This window comes from Oncorhynchus mykiss, chromosome 6 (genome assembly GCF_013265735.2).
Source record: "Oncorhynchus mykiss isolate Arlee chromosome 6, USDA_OmykA_1.1, whole genome shotgun sequence".
Classification (NCBI taxonomy): domain Eukaryota; kingdom Metazoa; phylum Chordata; class Actinopteri; order Salmoniformes; family Salmonidae; genus Oncorhynchus; species Oncorhynchus mykiss.
In genome coordinates, this window is record NC_048570.1 from 15905357 (window position 1) to 15923628 (window position 18272).

At 40.1% G+C, this 18272-nt stretch overlaps 2 long non-coding RNA genes across 2 annotated transcripts; both read right to left on the reverse strand.

Annotated features, from left to right (window-relative positions):
• Window positions 1–4453: 4453 nt before the first annotated feature.
• On the reverse strand, window positions 4454–6555 carry LOC110525008. Its single transcript, XR_002473692.2, has 3 exons — window positions 5873–6555; window positions 5697–5788; window positions 4454–5601 (listed from the first exon to the last, which is right to left on the reverse strand). It is a non-coding gene; the product is annotated as an uncharacterized LOC110525008 (long non-coding RNA).
• A 9089-nt stretch (window positions 6556–15644) lies between these two features.
• On the reverse strand, window positions 15645–17746 carry LOC118965069. Its single transcript, XR_005052404.1, has 3 exons — window positions 17064–17746; window positions 16888–16979; window positions 15645–16792 (listed from the first exon to the last, which is right to left on the reverse strand). It is a non-coding gene; the product is annotated as an uncharacterized LOC118965069 (long non-coding RNA).
• Window positions 17747–18272: the final 526 nt, after the last annotated feature.

Consider the following 18272-nt stretch of genomic DNA (forward strand, 5'->3'; position numbering starts at 1 on the left):
ACAGTTGATCTGGAAGTATTACATTTTTGGGGCGCTAAAATAAGGGCAATTGTACGGACCAAGGCGATGTACGAGTTTACGTGAGTTTACGTTAGCTGGTCGACTGCTAGCTATCTAATCAAACTCCAGATGATCCGTATAAACGTTGTGATTGAACTAACTTGTTAGCTCAATAACTAAACTATACATATTTGCAGGATGTCTTCCTTAAGTATCTATCATAGCAAATAGCTTTCTCACTCATCGTCAACATGTCTATTAATGATGACGTAGTTAGACCGTAATATATGGTAAAGTGCGCAAAAATATATTCGTGCGTGAGACAACATATGCATTTCTCTCCTAATATTAAGAAAACCAAGAAAATATTTTATAATTGGCTGCAAAGGGATCTTTCTGTCCTTTCTTTCTGTGCTTCTGTTCAAGGCAGAGGGACTGTCTTGCTTTTTGTACCCCTCATTATCTTTATTTGTAAATCCCTACCTGTAAAGAGATCAACAACAGCTTTCTTATTAACTTCATCTGGAAGTGTTGGATTTTGGTGACATAAGTAACCCTTTCAAGACCAATTTGTTGAAAAGATGTTTGGTCAATACAGAATCAATTTGGTATGTCATTCCAAACAATGTGTTTAATTTTTATTTATTTTTATTTCACCTTTATTTAACCAGGTAGGCAAGTTGAGAACAAGTTCTCATTTACAATTGCGACCTGGCCAAGATAAAGCAAAGCAGTTCGACACATACAACAACACAGAGTTACACATGGAGTAAAACAAACATACAGTCAATAATACAGTAGAAAAATAAGTCTATATACAATGTGAGTAAATGAGGTGAGATAAGGGAGGTAAAGGCAAAAAAGGGCCATGGTGGCAAAGTAAATACAATATAGCAAGTAAAACACTGGAATGGTTGATTTGCAGTGGAAGAATGTGCAAAGTAGAGATAGAAATAATGGGGTGCATAGGAGCAAAATAAACACAGTAGGGAAAGAGGTAGTTGTTTGGGCTAAATTATAGTTTGGCTATGTACAGGTGCAGTAATCTGTGAGCTGCTCTGACAGCTGGTGCTTAAAGCTAGTGAGGGAGATAAGTGTTTCCAGTGTCAGAGATTTTTGTAGTTTATTCCAGTCATTGGCAGCAGAGAACTGGAAGGAGAGGCGGCCAAAGAAAGAATTGGTTTTGGGGGTGACCAGAGAGATATACCTGCTGGAGCGCGTGCTACAGGTGGGTGCCGCTATGGTGAACAGCGAGCTGAGATAAAGGGGGACTTTACCTAGCAGAGTTTTGTAGATGACCTGGAGCCTTTGGGTTTGGCGACGAGTATGAAGCGAGGGCCAGCCAACGAGAGCGTACAGGTCTCAGTGGTGGGAAGTATATGGGGCTTTGGTGACAAAACGGATGGCACTGTGATAGACTGCATCCAATTTATTGAGTAGGGTATTGGAGGCTATTTTATAAATGACATCGCCAAAGTCGAGGATTGGTAGGATGGTCAGTTTTACAAGGGTATGTTTGGCAGCATGAGTGAAGGATGCTTTGTTGTGAAGGAAGCCAATTCTAGTTTTAATTTTGGATTGGAGATGCTTAATATGAGTCTGGAAGGAGAGTTTACAGTCTAACCAGACACCTAGGTATTTGTAGTTGTCCACATATTCTAAGTCAGAGCCATCCACAGTAGTGATGTTGGACAGGCGGGCAGGTGCAGGCAGCGATCGGTTGAAGAGCATGCATTTAGTTTTACCATCTTGGGAATGAAGTTTCCCATATAAAGCTATTTTTTTAGGAATAATTCAGACATAAGTAATTGTTCTACCCTAGCTGGCATGAGAGGAATATTGACTTTGCTCTTGATGTTTTCGACAGCAGGGGTAATATTCTTGCTTGTGGGTCAATATCACTAAAAGTGTTATTTTTTTGTCCTCAAGATAAATCATATATAAAATATATACACTTGATAACATTTCAAAAGGATCCTAATGTGTGTATGCCTTCATGACAATAGACGCATGATGACATAGACTTCAAACTACATTTTATACATTTTATTTCAGTGGAAGGAAGCAATGTCCCAAGTGCTGCTCAATCAACATCGACGAGAATAATTTGGAAAAAAATATTTACATTTAAAAAAGCATTTCCTAATTTTCAAATTTTCTTCATTAAATGTTATCTTATGTATAGACTTTTGTGTTAAATGCTGCACTTTTTATAAGAATACTGACTATATTCTGTACATCCTCAGTCATTGTCCACCCTGTTACATTGTGGTTACTGGCACTTATATATATTTTATATATTTTGACATTAAAATACAATAGTGGGGCAAAAAAGTATTTAGTCAGCCACCAATTGTGCAAGTTCTCCCACTTAAAAAGATGAGAGAGGCCTGTAATTTTCATCATAGGTACACTTCAACTATGACAGACAACTATGTATACAATTACACTAGATTTATACTAGAATATTTTTTTATTTTAGATATTTTTTGTTATTTTTATTAAAAAAATATTTTTTGTATGCATTTAGTATTGTCACGTTCTGACCTTAGTTCTTTTGTTATGTCTTTGTTTTAGTATGGTCAGGGTGCGAGTTGGGTGGGTTGTCTATGTTAGTTTTTCTATGATTTGCTATTTCTGTGTTTGGCCTGGTATGGTTCTCAATCAGAGGCAGCTGTCAATCGTTGTCCCTGATTGAGAACCATATTTAGGTAGCCTGTTTTCTATTGTGTTTCGTGGGTGATTGTTTTGTGTTTTCTGTTGTGTGTCTGCACCAGCCAGAACTGTTCAGCCGTTCTCTTTCCTAGTTTTGTTATTTCCGTGTTCATTGAATAAACATGGACATATACCACGCTGCACCTCGGTCCTCACCTTCTTCCACCAACAACGACCGTTACAGAATCACCCACCACCAAAGGACCAAGCAGCGTGGTAACAGGCAGCAGCAGCAGAAGCAGCACTGTAAGGAGGAATGGGCATGGGAGGACATTCTGGACGGCAAGGGTTGCTACACATGGGAGGAGATCCTGGCTGGAAGGGATAGCCTCCCATGGGAACAGGTAGAGGCAGCCAGGAGAGCGGAGGCAGTAGGTAAAGGGAGCCAGCGCTTTGAGGGAACACGACTGGCAAGGAAGCCCGAGAGGCAGCCCCAAAAATGTCTTGGGGGGGCACACGGGGAGTGTGGCTAAGTCAGGTAGGAGACCTGAGCCAACTCCCCGTGCTTACCGTGGAGAGAGAGGGACTGGGCAGGCACCGTGTTATGCCGTGAGGCGCACGGTGTCCCCAGTGCGCAGGCATAGCCCGGTGCGATACATAGCAGCGCCTCGTATCGGCCGGGCTAGAGTGGGCATCGAGCCAGGTGCCATGAAACCGGCTCAGCGCATCTGGTCTCCAGTGCGTCGGGGTACATGGCACCAGCCTTACGCATGGTGTCCCCGGTTCGCCAGCACAGCCCAGTGCGGGCTATTCCACCTCGCGGCACTGGCCTGGCTACGGGGAGCATTCAGCCAGGTAGGGTTGGGCAGGCTCAGTGCTCGAGAGTTCCAGTGCGCCTTCACGGTCCGGTCTATCCGGTGCCACCTCCGTCTGCCAGGAGCTGCCGGAGCCTGCCAGGAGCTGCCGGAGTCTCCCAGTCTGCCAGGAGCTGCCGGAGTCTCCCAGTCTGCCAGGAGCTGCCGGAGTCTGCCAGGAGAATGACGCACAGAATGACAGAAGCTGGAAGAAAGGACATCCCTCCCACTGAGCAACCACATTGGAAGATGTGTTCGAATCTCATCACGGACAATTTTCGCAACTTAGCCAATTAGCAACTTAGCAACTACTTAGCATGTTAGCTAACCCTTCCCCTGACCCGTAGCCCTAACACATAGCCTAGCTAATGTTAGCTGCCTAGGTAACATTAGCCACCTTGCTAACGCAAGTGTTAGCCACCTACAGTGGTGTAAAGTACTTAAGTAAAACTACTTTAAAGTACTACTTAAGTAGTTTTTGGGGGTATCTGTACTTTACTATTTATATTTCTTGTCAACTTTTACTTTTACTTCACAACATTCCTAAAGAAAATAATATACTTTTTACTCCATACATTTTCCCTGACACCCAAAAGTACTTGTTATGTTTAGCAGGACAAGAAAATGGTCAAATTCACACACTTATCAAGAGAACATCCCTGGTAATTCCTACTGCCTCTGATCTGGCGTACTCACTAAACACATGCTTCGTTTGTAAATTATGTCTGACAAGATTTTACATGAATTTTTCAAATGTAGAATTTCAATAGCTTCTTGGTCATTTGACCTAGTGACTTCAAACATGGTTCAGAATGTCCACTGAGTGGGCCTAAACATTTCATACCCTTTAGTTTGTTTATTTTCATCTCACAGGTTTTACATACATTTTTCAAAATGTTAAATTTCAATAGCTCCTTGGTCATGTGACCTACTGACTTCAAACCAGGTTCAGAATGTCCACTGACTACCCTTCCATATTGCACACCCTTTAGTTTGTCCATTTTCATCTCACAAGATTCAACATGAATTTTTCAAGAATTAAAATAGCTCCTTGATCATGTGACCTAATGACTTCAAACAAGGTTCAGAATGTCCACTGACTATCCTATATTGCGCACTCTTGTTTTTGTACTGTAAAATCACGCGGTGTAACGTACATTTTTCATCATTTCAGATATCAATAGCTACTTGATCATGTCAATTACACACCTAAGAAGCGTGCAGTGGAATTAACCTCTAGTCTTGTATATTCTATATTGTTGTACATTAATATTCGTTTGACAATTAGGGGGTTCAGTGCAGTGTTGTGTTTACCCTTTTCTTTCATATTTATCTATAATAATTGGTTGTTCTAAGTACTTATTTTCCAGCGGTACACAATAAGAGAGAGACAGATAATATCTCCTTTCGTCGTTAATATCAACCATAAAGGAAAAGGGCAAAGTACGAGAGTCATGCTAAGAATTGTCCAAAGCAGGGATGGAGAGTGAGCTGGTGAGGTAGGCTGCAGTGGGTTTGCTGGTCAATACATATACTGAACATGTAACCACAGTAATGGTGGCCAGTAAACCAATGAATAAAAATGTTATATTGACAAATTAAACAGAAATTGTAGACCTTTAATCTTTTCAAACATGTCAGGCACTTAACTTCAAATAAGTATGAAACATTTTGCAGTGTTAACTTTCTCTGTATCCCGGTTTGATGTACATTTCAGAGCCTCTTTAGTGTGGATGGGGTATAGCATACATTTTCAACAACAAAGACAGCACTTCCAGTTTCTGTTCTTTACTCTTTTGAACTCTTTTGTCTTCATTCCTAGGAACAGCACATGGAACCACAGTTGGCATGCAAAACATTAAATCAAAACAAAACAAAGAGTAACACGTTATAAATAATATCAAATATAAATGCAGTTTGATGAATGACGAATTAGCCATCCATTGTGTTACATCATGAATTGTCTTACATGCCGTCACTGTTGTCAAAAGATTATAAACATGTTAAATAAACTTAAACCAGTCAGTCTTTGGGCCACATCCAGGTTCTTTATCAGTGGCACACATGAAGCAGTTGTTGGCTTTGTTGAACTCTGAAATCATAGGCATGAACTGAACATATGGCTGTCCCACACAACTACATAAAAAAATAATTTACATTTACCTTGAATTAAATCTCATTACATACCAGACATTTTTAGTATATCCTCAGCCATTTATTTTCGCAGTTGCTCCATGGGAGGGGATGTTGGGGAAGTTCTGTGCAACTTCCTTGGCCATCTACACCAAAGAATAAAATATAGTTTTTGACCTAATTGTCACATAACAGCCAACCATTCATTATTGAAAATATAACTATCAAACCTGCATTACAAAGACCCCGCAGCTGAAGGTGTCCTGCTGCATGGTGGGAGGTATTTCCCCTCCTTTCCACTGTATGTCCACCCAGTCGTCTTTTTCATGGCAGGATCTTCTCATTTTGAAGTATTCTGTTTTTTTTATGTAAACATAATGGAATTCTGATTAGTTATAGGCAAATGAATACACAGGCCAAATTTGTATGCTGTTTTCCTTATCACTATAATCTAGTAATTTAGTAGTAGTGGCAATTTCCTTTATGCCCCATTCTACAAACAGCCTAAATTATAGGCACTGAACAATTTACAGGACAATAATAAAAGTAGCATAAAGGATCCAAACCTATCACAGAGTGAAAAATTGTAGTGTTGTAGACTTTTAAGAAAAAAAATATTAATTGGCGCTTTCATCAGTACATGCTTAAAGAAAGTCATATCACAAAGATCACAGATGACAGTGCCCACCAAATCTCTGACAATAGAGAATGAATTGTAAGCACCAAAGTGTGTTTGTCAGAATAATATCTGAAAATATCAGTTGTTAAACATAATACTTCTATTTGCAATAGCAATTTATGATATATGCAGTTGAGGAATATTCCATGTACCAACGCTACATGTAGGACAGAAATAAGATATATATATTTCACCTTTATTTAACCAGGGAGGCTAGTTGAGAACAAGCTCTCATTTACAACTGCGACCTGGCCAAGATAAAGCAAAGCAGTTGGACACAAACAACAACACAGAGTTAAACATTGAATAAACTTTTGTTATTGACCAAATACTTATTTTCCACCATCATTTGCAAATTAATTAATAAAAAATCCTACAATGTGATTTTCAGGATTTTTTTTTCTCATTTTGTCTGTCATAGTTGAAGTGTACCTATGATGAAAATTACAGGCCTCTCTCATCTTTTTAAGTGGGAGAACTTGCACAATTGGTGGCTGACTAAATACTTTTTTGCCCCACTGTATATTGGTTCCTAACTTCCCTGAAAAGTTGCATAACGCGGGGGCTATTCGGTGCTAATGCAGTACGACACTGGATGTTTTTGTTCTGCTCAAGGGCAGTCAGGTCTGGAGTGAACCAAGGGCTATATCTGTTCCTGGTTCTACATTTTTTTGAATGGAGCATGCTTATTTAAAATGGTGAGGAAAGCACTGTTAAAGAATAACCAGGCATCCTCTACTGACGGAATGAGGTCAATATCTTTCCAGGATACCCGGGCCAGGTCGATTAGAAAGGCCTGCTCGCTGAAGTGTTTTAGGGAGCGTTTGACTGTGATGAGGGGTGGTCGTTTGACCGCGGACCCATTACGGATGCAGGTAATGAGGCAGTGATCGCTGAGATCCTGGTTGAAGACAGCAGAGGTGTATTTAGAGGACAGGTTGGTCAAGATGATATCTATGAGGGTGCCCGAGTTTACAGATTTGGAGTTGTACCTGGTAGGTTCCATGATAATTTGGGTGAGATGGAGGGCATCTAGCTTAGATTGTAGGACGGCCGGGGTGTTAAGCATACCCCAGTCTAGGTCACCTAACAATACAAACTCTGAAGATAAACGGGGGGCAATTAATTCACATATGGTGTCCAGGGCGCAGCTGGGGGCTGAGGGGGGTCTGTAACAAGCGGCAACAGTGAGGGACTTATTTCTGGAAAGGTGGATTTTTAAAAGTAGAAGCTTGAACTGTTTGGGCACAGACCTGGATAGCATGACAGACCTCTGCAGGCTTTCTCTGCAGTAGATTGCAACTCCACCCCCTCTTTGGCAGTTCTGTCTTGGCGGAAAATGTATACACATACATAGAGGCATTTTTCAGCTATGATTTTACCACTCAGAATCCAGAATGGGTATGACAATGGGGCCAGCACAGGATGTAATACACCCTTACAACAATCTACTTTTTGATCTTCTTGACTTCTTATCTGGTAAACTGCTACTATGTGTCAAGAAAAGAGCCCCAATTAGGGGTTAGTGTACTCCAGTAAAAAAAGGCTGGCTTAGATTAAAAACTATTGCCCAGTGTCCCCATTCATAGGGGCATGAGAGACTAGTCAGTGGTAGAATTGAGTTGGCACTTTATTGGCCCAAACACCCACAGACCCACAAGGTTGAGGTTACTCATGGACAGTTATTAGTATTTTTTGCATTGATGCATTGTGTCTTCTAACTGTCCAAGAATAGGATCCAAAGTGTTAGGAAATATTTGTTCCCATAAATACAAAGGAGGATGTCTCTCCTCATACCTCTGGCACTTCAGTCAGACTGCCAGACTGTGCACCACAGAGCATACAGGTCAAGGATACATACAGGTCAAGGGTGCCAATTGAAAGTCAAGGGGTGTGTCGGTGCCTTTTGGATTACACTCTCTTTACAGAAAACCCCTGTGGTTCTGCTTTCAGTCTGCTCTGCGCATGTCTGAATGTGACAGAGCCAGCAGCCAAGAGTTTTTCACAGTATGCCATAAAAAATTATTACACTTATGAATGTATGTAAAATGCTAATATGTATTAGATCCAGTACGATGGAATAACTAAGACCTGAATTTGAATGCAGCGTGTTCCGATTCCTTCTTCTCTTTCTGTCCAGCAGGGTCAACCAAAAACACTTGGTCTGATGGTTCATGCAGATTCTGGGGAAGCAATATAGAAATGTATTGATCCGTTAAATGATTTTACTATTAAATGACCCATTTCACAACCCTCATACCTCTTCACAAAAATGTACCTAAATCAATTTTGGAAAAAGGATTTCACTCACAAAAGACGTAACAATGTATTTTTCCAGTTAGAAATAGTAGGCCACGCATCAAATAACTATTTTCATCAGAAAAACGAACCCTCAAATGCACTATTGCATTTTGGGGCGGCAGGGTAGCCTAGTGGTTAGAGCGTTGGACTAGTAACCGGAAGGTTGTGAGTTCAAACCCCCGAGCTGACAAGGTACAAATCTGTCGTTCTGCCCCTGAACAGGCAGTTAACCCACTGTTCCCAGGCCGTCATTGAAAATAAGAATTTGTTCTTAACTGACTTGCCTGGTTAAATAAAATAAAAATAAATAAATTTTGTAAGTTGTCTGCAGGTGGCTTGTTGTGAATGTACTCAAATATCAAGTCATTATCAGGTTATGTGAACTGCGTTCAAATACTCAACATAGAAGGATTTATCTTAATGTACAGTATATGAAAGTGATGCTATGAAAAGGATTCTTTCACATTATCAAGCTCACTCTGACTGACAAATCACTGCCTATTACTGTGATTAAAAAGAGCATATGAAACATTGTTTTTCATGAGGCCTACCTGTGCGCCTTCCTTTAATTAAGCACCTCTGTTCGAACACCTCTCCTGTCCTTGACCAATACCATATACAGCCATTTGCAGATCTTTTCAGTGTCCATGTGACAGATAGTTATTGCGAGGATGGAACATTTGTTAACTTCAAAGTGTGTTTTTTTTAACACCCATGTAAAATGAAGGACTGCAAAGCTTACACATTTAAGTGAGATGAAAGTAGACAAACATCAGAGGGTGTGATATGACATTCTGGACATTCTGAACCTTGTTTGAGGTCAGTAGGTCACATGACCAAGGAGCTATTGAAATTCACAATTTTGAAGAATTAATGTAAAATCATGTAAGATGAAAATGGACAAACTACAGGGTGTGCAATATAGAAGGGTATTCAGTGGACTTTCTTTGAAGTCATAAGGTCACATGACCAAGGAGCTATTGACATTTTAAGTGTAGAAAAATGAATGTAAAAACATGTGAGATGAAAATGGACAAACTAAAATGTGTGCATTGTGTATGCCCACTGTTTGGAAATTCTGAAACTTGATTTAAGTCAGTAGGTCACATGACCAAGGAGCTTTTGAAAATGTAAATGTAGAAACATTCATTTAAAAACATGTGAGATGAAAATGGACAAACTAAAGGGTGTGCAATATAGAAGGGTAGTCATTGGACATTCTGAACCTTGATTGAAGTCACTAGGTCATATGTATTTATTTTACTTTAACTGGTCAAGTCAATGACGGCCTAGGAACAGTGGGTTAACTGCCTGTTCAGGGGCAGATGGGGGATTTGAACTTGCAACTTTTTTTGTCTACTAGTCCAACGCTCTAACCACTAGGCTACCCTGCCGCCCCAATGACCAATGAGCTATTGAAATTCAAAAATGTAAATAAATAATTTAGAATAGTGCGAAAAGTGTGTGCAATGTGTGTTTATGCCATTGGGTTAGCTACAACCAGTTTTGAAAGTTTTAGGAGTAATGGTCAAAGAGCTATTGACATTTGAAATGTTTTATTTGTCACTATGTTGACGGTCCCTAACTGCTGTTGGTGAGAGTAAGGAAAACTACAGGCGAATATCCAACCTGAAACTGTCTTTACCTCGGTTCTTAATTCCATTGAAACTAAATGGAAAAAACATGATCTTCGTGCTACGATACTTTTGGGGAAGCCAGACCTGGTTGGTGACATTGTACATTGAAGAAAGATGCTCCAACCTTAATACATTTTAACTTGCTAAGTGTGGCTAGCTAGTAACGTTAGATGGCAGCTAGCAAAGGCAACAGGCTAGTACGAGCTAGCCAGTCGTTAACGTAAACTCACCCCATTCTGTACAAATGTGCGCAACCGCAACATTCAAATGAGGCTACAAAGAAAACGAATGGGACTGTGTTGACGTCAAAATCGGGGGTGTGAACTAGGTTTCTATTCAAGCGTTGATCGACATGGTAATGGCTCAATAGTATTGGAGAAAAGTTGAAAAAACTGACTCTCCAGTTACATCTTGACGTGTCATGTCGTAACGTACAGCACGCATAAAGCAACTATTTCTGTCTTACAATCTCTCTCCACCAGGTGTAGCACTTCTATCATCCTTTGAAAACAAGAAATGGACAGTGACGGAGGTAGTCATTTTTTCGTCATCATTGCATGCGATCATAATTCTCAAAGCCGCTGTTTACTTCTAAGATCACTTTAGCACCGCCCTAAAAACCCGATTCAAATTCGACACAAACCTTCAAATAGGTATGTAATGACACATTATATAAACTTTTTATAGTGTTTTATTTACATTTTAGAGGCGATTAGGTGATAAGTTGGACAGATCGAGTGAAAAAAAGCAATTTTCCCACACAACATCTCTCCTTCTCACTATCACGCATTAATTTCGCTTCCCCTCCCACCATTTTTAAAAAGACCTGACGGGGCTCATTGCCTGCTTGAATTATGCAGAAACGGGCAGCGTTTAGGTCATGTAATTGATTCTGTTGGAAAGGGGAGAAATTTTACAATGGTATTGACATTACAGTTGATCTGGAAGTATTACATTTTTGGGGCGCTAAAATAAGGGCAATTGTACGGACCAAGGCGATGTACGAGTTTACGTGAGTTTACGTTAGCTGGTCGACTGCTAGCTATCTAATCAAACTCCAGATGATCCGTATAAACGTTGTGATTGAACTAACTTGTTAGCTCAATAACTAAACTATACATATTTGCAGGATGTCTTCCTTAAGTATCTATCATAGCAAATAGCTTTCTCACTCATCGTCAACATGTCTATTAATGATGACGTAGTTAGACCGTAATATATGGTAAAGTGCGCAAAAATATATTCGTGCGTGAGACAACATATGCATTTCTCTCCTAATATTAAGAAAACCAAGAAAATATTTTATAATTGGCTGCAAAGGGATCTTTCTGTCCTTTCTTTCTGTGCTTCTGTTCAAGGCAGAGGGACTGTCTTGCTTTTTGTACCCCTCATTATCTTTATTTGTAAATCCCTACCTGTAAAGAGATCAACAACAGCTTTCTTATTAACTTCATCTGGAAGTGTTGGATTTTGGTGACATAAGTAACCCTTTCAAGACCAATTTGTTGAAAAGATGTTTGGTCAATACAGAATCAATTTGGTATGTCATTCCAAACAATGTGTTTAATTTTTATTTATTTTTATTTCACCTTTATTTAACCAGGTAGGCAAGTTGAGAACAAGTTCTCATTTACAATTGCGACCTGGCCAAGATAAAGCAAAGCAGTTCGACACATACAACAACACAGAGTTACACATGGAGTAAAACAAACATACAGTCAATAATACAGTAGAAAAATAAGTCTATATACAATGTGAGTAAATGAGGTGAGATAAGGGAGGTAAAGGCAAAAAAGGGCCATGGTGGCAAAGTAAATACAATATAGCAAGTAAAACACTGGAATGGTTGATTTGCAGTGGAAGAATGTGCAAAGTAGAGATAGAAATAATGGGGTGCATAGGAGCAAAATAAACACAGTAGGGAAAGAGGTAGTTGTTTGGGCTAAATTATAGTTTGGCTATGTACAGGTGCAGTAATCTGTGAGCTGCTCTGACAGCTGGTGCTTAAAGCTAGTGAGGGAGATAAGTGTTTCCAGTGTCAGAGATTTTTGTAGTTTATTCCAGTCATTGGCAGCAGAGAACTGGAAGGAGAGGCGGCCAAAGAAAGAATTGGTTTTGGGGGTGACCAGAGAGATATACCTGCTGGAGCGCGTGCTACAGGTGGGTGCCGCTATGGTGAACAGCGAGCTGAGATAAAGGGGGACTTTACCTAGCAGAGTTTTGTAGATGACCTGGAGCCTTTGGGTTTGGCGACGAGTATGAAGCGAGGGCCAGCCAACGAGAGCGTACAGGTCTCAGTGGTGGGAAGTATATGGGGCTTTGGTGACAAAACGGATGGCACTGTGATAGACTGCATCCAATTTATTGAGTAGGGTATTGGAGGCTATTTTATAAATGACATCGCCAAAGTCGAGGATTGGTAGGATGGTCAGTTTTACAAGGGTATGTTTGGCAGCATGAGTGAAGGATGCTTTGTTGTGAAGGAAGCCAATTCTAGTTTTAATTTTGGATTGGAGATGCTTAATATGAGTCTGGAAGGAGAGTTTACAGTCTAACCAGACACCTAGGTATTTGTAGTTGTCCACATATTCTAAGTCAGAGCCATCCACAGTAGTGATGTTGGACAGGCGGGCAGGTGCAGGCAGCGATCGGTTGAAGAGCATGCATTTAGTTTTACCATCTTGGGAATGAAGTTTCCCATATAAAGCTATTTTTTTAGGAATAATTCAGACATAAGTAATTGTTCTACCCTAGCTGGCATGAGAGGAATATTGACTTTGCTCTTGATGTTTTCGACAGCAGGGGTAATATTCTTGCTTGTGGGTCAATATCACTAAAAGTGTTATTTTTTTGTCCTCAAGATAAATCATATATAAAATATATACACTTGATAACATTTCAAAAGGATCCTAATGTGTGTATGCCTTCATGACAATAGACGCATGATGACATAGACTTCAAACTACATTTTATACATTTTATTTCAGTGGAAGGAAGCAATGTCCCAAGTGCTGCTCAATCAACATCGACGAGAATAATTTGGAAAAAAATATTTACATTTAAAAAAGCATTTCCTAATTTTCAAATTTTCTTCATTAAATGTTATCTTATGTATAGACTTTTGTGTTAAATGCTGCACTTTTTATAAGAATACTGACTATATTCTGTACATCCTCAGTCATTGTCCACCCTGTTACATTGTGGTTACTGGCACTTATATATATTTTATATATTTTGACATTAAAATACAATAGTGGGGCAAAAAAGTATTTAGTCAGCCACCAATTGTGCAAGTTCTCCCACTTAAAAAGATGAGAGAGGCCTGTAATTTTCATCATAGGTACACTTCAACTATGACAGACAACTATGTATACAATTACACTAGATTTATACTAGAATATTTTTTTATTTTAGATATTTTTTGTTATTTTTATTAAAAAAATATTTTTTGTATGCATTTAGTATTGTCACGTTCTGACCTTAGTTCTTTTGTTATGTCTTTGTTTTAGTATGGTCAGGGTGCGAGTTGGGTGGGTTGTCTATGTTAGTTTTTCTATGATTTGCTATTTCTGTGTTTGGCCTGGTATGGTTCTCAATCAGAGGCAGCTGTCAATCGTTGTCCCTGATTGAGAACCATATTTAGGTAGCCTGTTTTCTATTGTGTTTCGTGGGTGATTGTTTTGTGTTTTCTGTTGTGTGTCTGCACCAGCCAGAACTGTTCAGCCGTTCTCTTTCCTAGTTTTGTTATTTCCGTGTTCATTGAATAAACATGGACATATACCACGCTGCACCTCGGTCCTCACCTTCTTCCACCAACAACGACCGTTACAGAATCACCCACCACCAAAGGACCAAGCAGCGTGGTAACAGGCAGCAGCAGCAGAAGCAGCACTGTAAGGAGGAATGGGCATGGGAGGACATTCTGGACGGCAAGGGTTGCTACACATGGGAGGAGATCCTGGCTGGAAGGGATAGCCTCCCATGGGAACAGGTAGAGGCAGCCAGGAGAGCGGAGGCAGTAGGTAAAGGGAGCCAGCGCTTTGAGGGAACACGACTGGCAAGGAAGCCCGAGAGGCAGCCCCAAAAATGTCTTGGGGGGGCACACGGGGAGTGTGGCTAAGTCAGGTAGGAGACCTGAGCCAACTCCCCGTGCTTACCGTGGAGAGAGAGGGACTGGGCAGGCACCGTGTTATGCCGTGAGGCGCACGGTGTCCCCAGTGCGCAGGCATAGCCCGGTGCGATACATAGCAGCGCCTCGTATCGGCCGGGCTAGAGTGGGCATCGAGCCAGGTGCCATGAAACCGGCTCAGCGCATCTGGTCTCCAGTGCGTCGGGGTACATGGCACCAGCCTTACGCATGGTGTCCCCGGTTCGCCAGCACAGCCCAGTGCGGGCTATTCCACCTCGCGGCACTGGCCTGGCTACGGGGAGCATTCAGCCAGGTAGGGTTGGGCAGGCTCAGTGCTCGAGAGTTCCAGTGCGCCTTCACGGTCCGGTCTATCCGGTGCCACCTCCGTCTGCCAGGAGCTGCCGGAGTCTGCCAGGAGCTGCCGGAGTCTCCCAGTCTGCCAGGAGCTGCCGGAGTCTCCCAGTCTGCCAGGAGCTGCCGGAGTCTGCCAGGAGAATGACGCACAGAATGACAGAAGCTGGAAGAAAGGACATCCCTCCCACTGAGCAACCACATTGGAAGATGTGTTCGAATCTCATCACGGACAATTTTCGCAACTTAGCCAATTAGCAACTTAGCAACTACTTAGCATGTTAGCTAACCCTTCCCCTGACCCGTAGCCCTAACACATAGCCTAGCTAATGTTAGCTGCCTAGGTAACATTAGCCACCTTGCTAACGCAAGTGTTAGCCACCTACAGTGGTGTAAAGTACTTAAGTAAAACTACTTTAAAGTACTACTTAAGTAGTTTTTGGGGGTATCTGTACTTTACTATTTATATTTCTTGTCAACTTTTACTTTTACTTCACAACATTCCTAAAGAAAATAATATACTTTTTACTCCATACATTTTCCCTGACACCCAAAAGTACTTGTTATGTTTAGCAGGACAAGAAAATGGTCAAATTCACACACTTATCAAGAGAACATCCCTGGTAATTCCTACTGCCTCTGATCTGGCGTACTCACTAAACACATGCTTCGTTTGTAAATTATGTCTGACAAGATTTTACATGAATTTTTCAAATGTAGAATTTCAATAGCTTCTTGGTCATTTGACCTAGTGACTTCAAACATGGTTCAGAATGTCCACTGAGTGGGCCTAAACATTTCATACCCTTTAGTTTGTTTATTTTCATCTCACAGGTTTTACATACATTTTTCAAAATGTTAAATTTCAATAGCTCCTTGGTCATGTGACCTACTGACTTCAAACCAGGTTCAGAATGTCCACTGACTACCCTTCCATATTGCACACCCTTTAGTTTGTCCATTTTCATCTCACAAGATTCAACATGAATTTTTCAAGAATTAAAATAGCTCCTTGATCATGTGACCTAATGACTTCAAACAAGGTTCAGAATGTCCACTGACTATCCTATATTGCGCACTCTTGTTTTTGTACTGTAAAATCACGCGGTGTAACGTACATTTTTCATCATTTCAGATATCAATAGCTACTTGATCATGTCAATTACACACCTAAGAAGCGTGCAGTGGAATTAACCTCTAGTCTTGTATATTCTATATTGTTGTACATTAATATTCGTTTGACAATTAGGGGGTTCAGTGCAGTGTTGTGTTTACCCTTTTCTTTCATATTTATCTATAATAATTGGTTGTTCTAAGTACTTATTTTCCAGCGGTACACAATAAGAGAGAGACAGATAATATCTCCTTTCGTCGTTAATATCAACCATAAAGGAAAAGGGCAAAGTACGAGAGTCATGCTAAGAATTGTCCAAAGCAGGGATGGAGAGTGAGCTGGTGAGGTAGGCTGCAGTGGGTTTGCTGGTCAATACATATACTGAACATGTAACCACAGTAATGGTGGCCAGTAAACCAATGAATAAAAATGTTATATTGACAAATTAAACAGAAATTGTAGACCTTTAATCTTTTCAAACATGTCAGGCACTTAACTTCAAATAAGTATGAAACATTTTGCAGTGTTAACTTTCTCTGTATCCCGGTTTGATGTACATTTCAGAGCCTCTTTAGTGTGGATGGGGTATAGCATACATTTTCAACAACAAAGACAGCACTTCCAGTTTCTGTTCTTTACTCTTTTGAACTCTTTTGTCTTCATTCCTAGGAACAGCACATGGAACCACAGTTGGCATGCAAAACATTAAATCAAAACAAAACAAAGAGTAACACGTTATAAATAATATCAAATATAAATGCAGTTTGATGAATGACGAATTAGCCATCCATTGTGTTACATCATGAATTGTCTTACATGCCGTCACTGTTGTCAAAAGATTATAAACATGTTAAATAAACTTAAACCAGTCAGTCTTTGGGCCACATCCAGGTTCTTTATCAGTGGCACACATGAAGCAGTTGTTGGCTTTGTTGAACTCTGAAATCATAGGCATGAACTGAACATATGGCTGTCCCACACAACTACATAAAAAAATAATTTACATTTACCTTGAATTAAATCTCATTACATACCAGACATTTTTAGTATATCCTCAGCCATTTATTTTCGCAGTTGCTCCATGGGAGGGGATGTTGGGGAAGTTCTGTGCAACTTCCTTGGCCATCTACACCAAAGAATAAAATATAGTTTTTGACCTAATTGTCACATAACAGCCAACCATTCATTATTGAAAATATAACTATCAAACCTGCATTACAAAGACCCCGCAGCTGAAGGTGTCCTGCTGCATGGTGGGAGGTATTTCCCCTCCTTTCCACTGTATGTCCACCCAGTCGTCTTTTTCATGGCAGGATCTTCTCATTTTGAAGTATTCTGTTTTTTTTATGTAAACATAATGGAATTCTGATTAGTTATAGGCAAATGAATACACAGGCCAAATTTGTATGCTGTTTTCCTTATCACTATAATCTAGTAATTTAGTAGTAGTGGCAATTTCCTTTATGCCCCATTCTACAAACAGCCTAAATTATAGGCACTGAACAATTTACAGGACAATAATAAAAGTAGCATAAAGGATCCAAACCTATCACAGAGTGAAAAATTGTAGTGTTGTAGACTTTTAAGAAAAAAAATATTAATTGGCGCTTTCATCAGTACATGCTTAAAGAAAGTCATATCACAAAGATCACAGATGACAGTGCCCACCAAATCTCTGACAATAGAGAATGAATTGTAAGCACCAAAGTGTGTTTGTCAGAATAATATCTGAAAATATCAGTTGTTAAACATAATACTTCTATTTGCAATAGCAATTTATGATATATGCAGTTGAGGAATATTCCATGTACCAACGCTACATGTAGGACAGAAATAAGATATATATATTTCACCTTTATTTAACCAGGGAGGCTAGTTGAGAACAAGCTCTCATTTACAACTGCGACCTGGCCAAGATAAAGCAAAGCAGTTGGACACAAACAACAACACAGAGTTAAACATTGAATAAACTTTTGTTATTGACCAAATACTTATTTTCCACCATCATTTGCAAATTAATTAATAAAAAATCCTACAATGTGATTTTCAGGATTTTTTTTTCTCATTTTGTCTGTCATAGTTGAAGTGTACCTATGATGAAAATTACAGGCCTCTCTCATCTTTTTAAGTGGGAGAACTTGCACAATTGGTGGCTGACTAAATACTTTTTTGCCCCACTGTATATTGGTTCCTAACTTCCCTGAAAAGTTGCATAACGCGGGGGCTATTCGGTGCTAATGCAGTACGACACTGGATGTTTTTGTTCTGCTCAAGGGCAGTCAGGTCTGGAGTGAACCAAGGGCTATATCTGTTCCTGGTTCTACATTTTTTTGAATGGAGCATGCTTATTTAAAATGGTGAGGAAAGCACTGTTAAAGAATAACCAGGCATCCTCTACTGACGGAATGAGGTCAATATC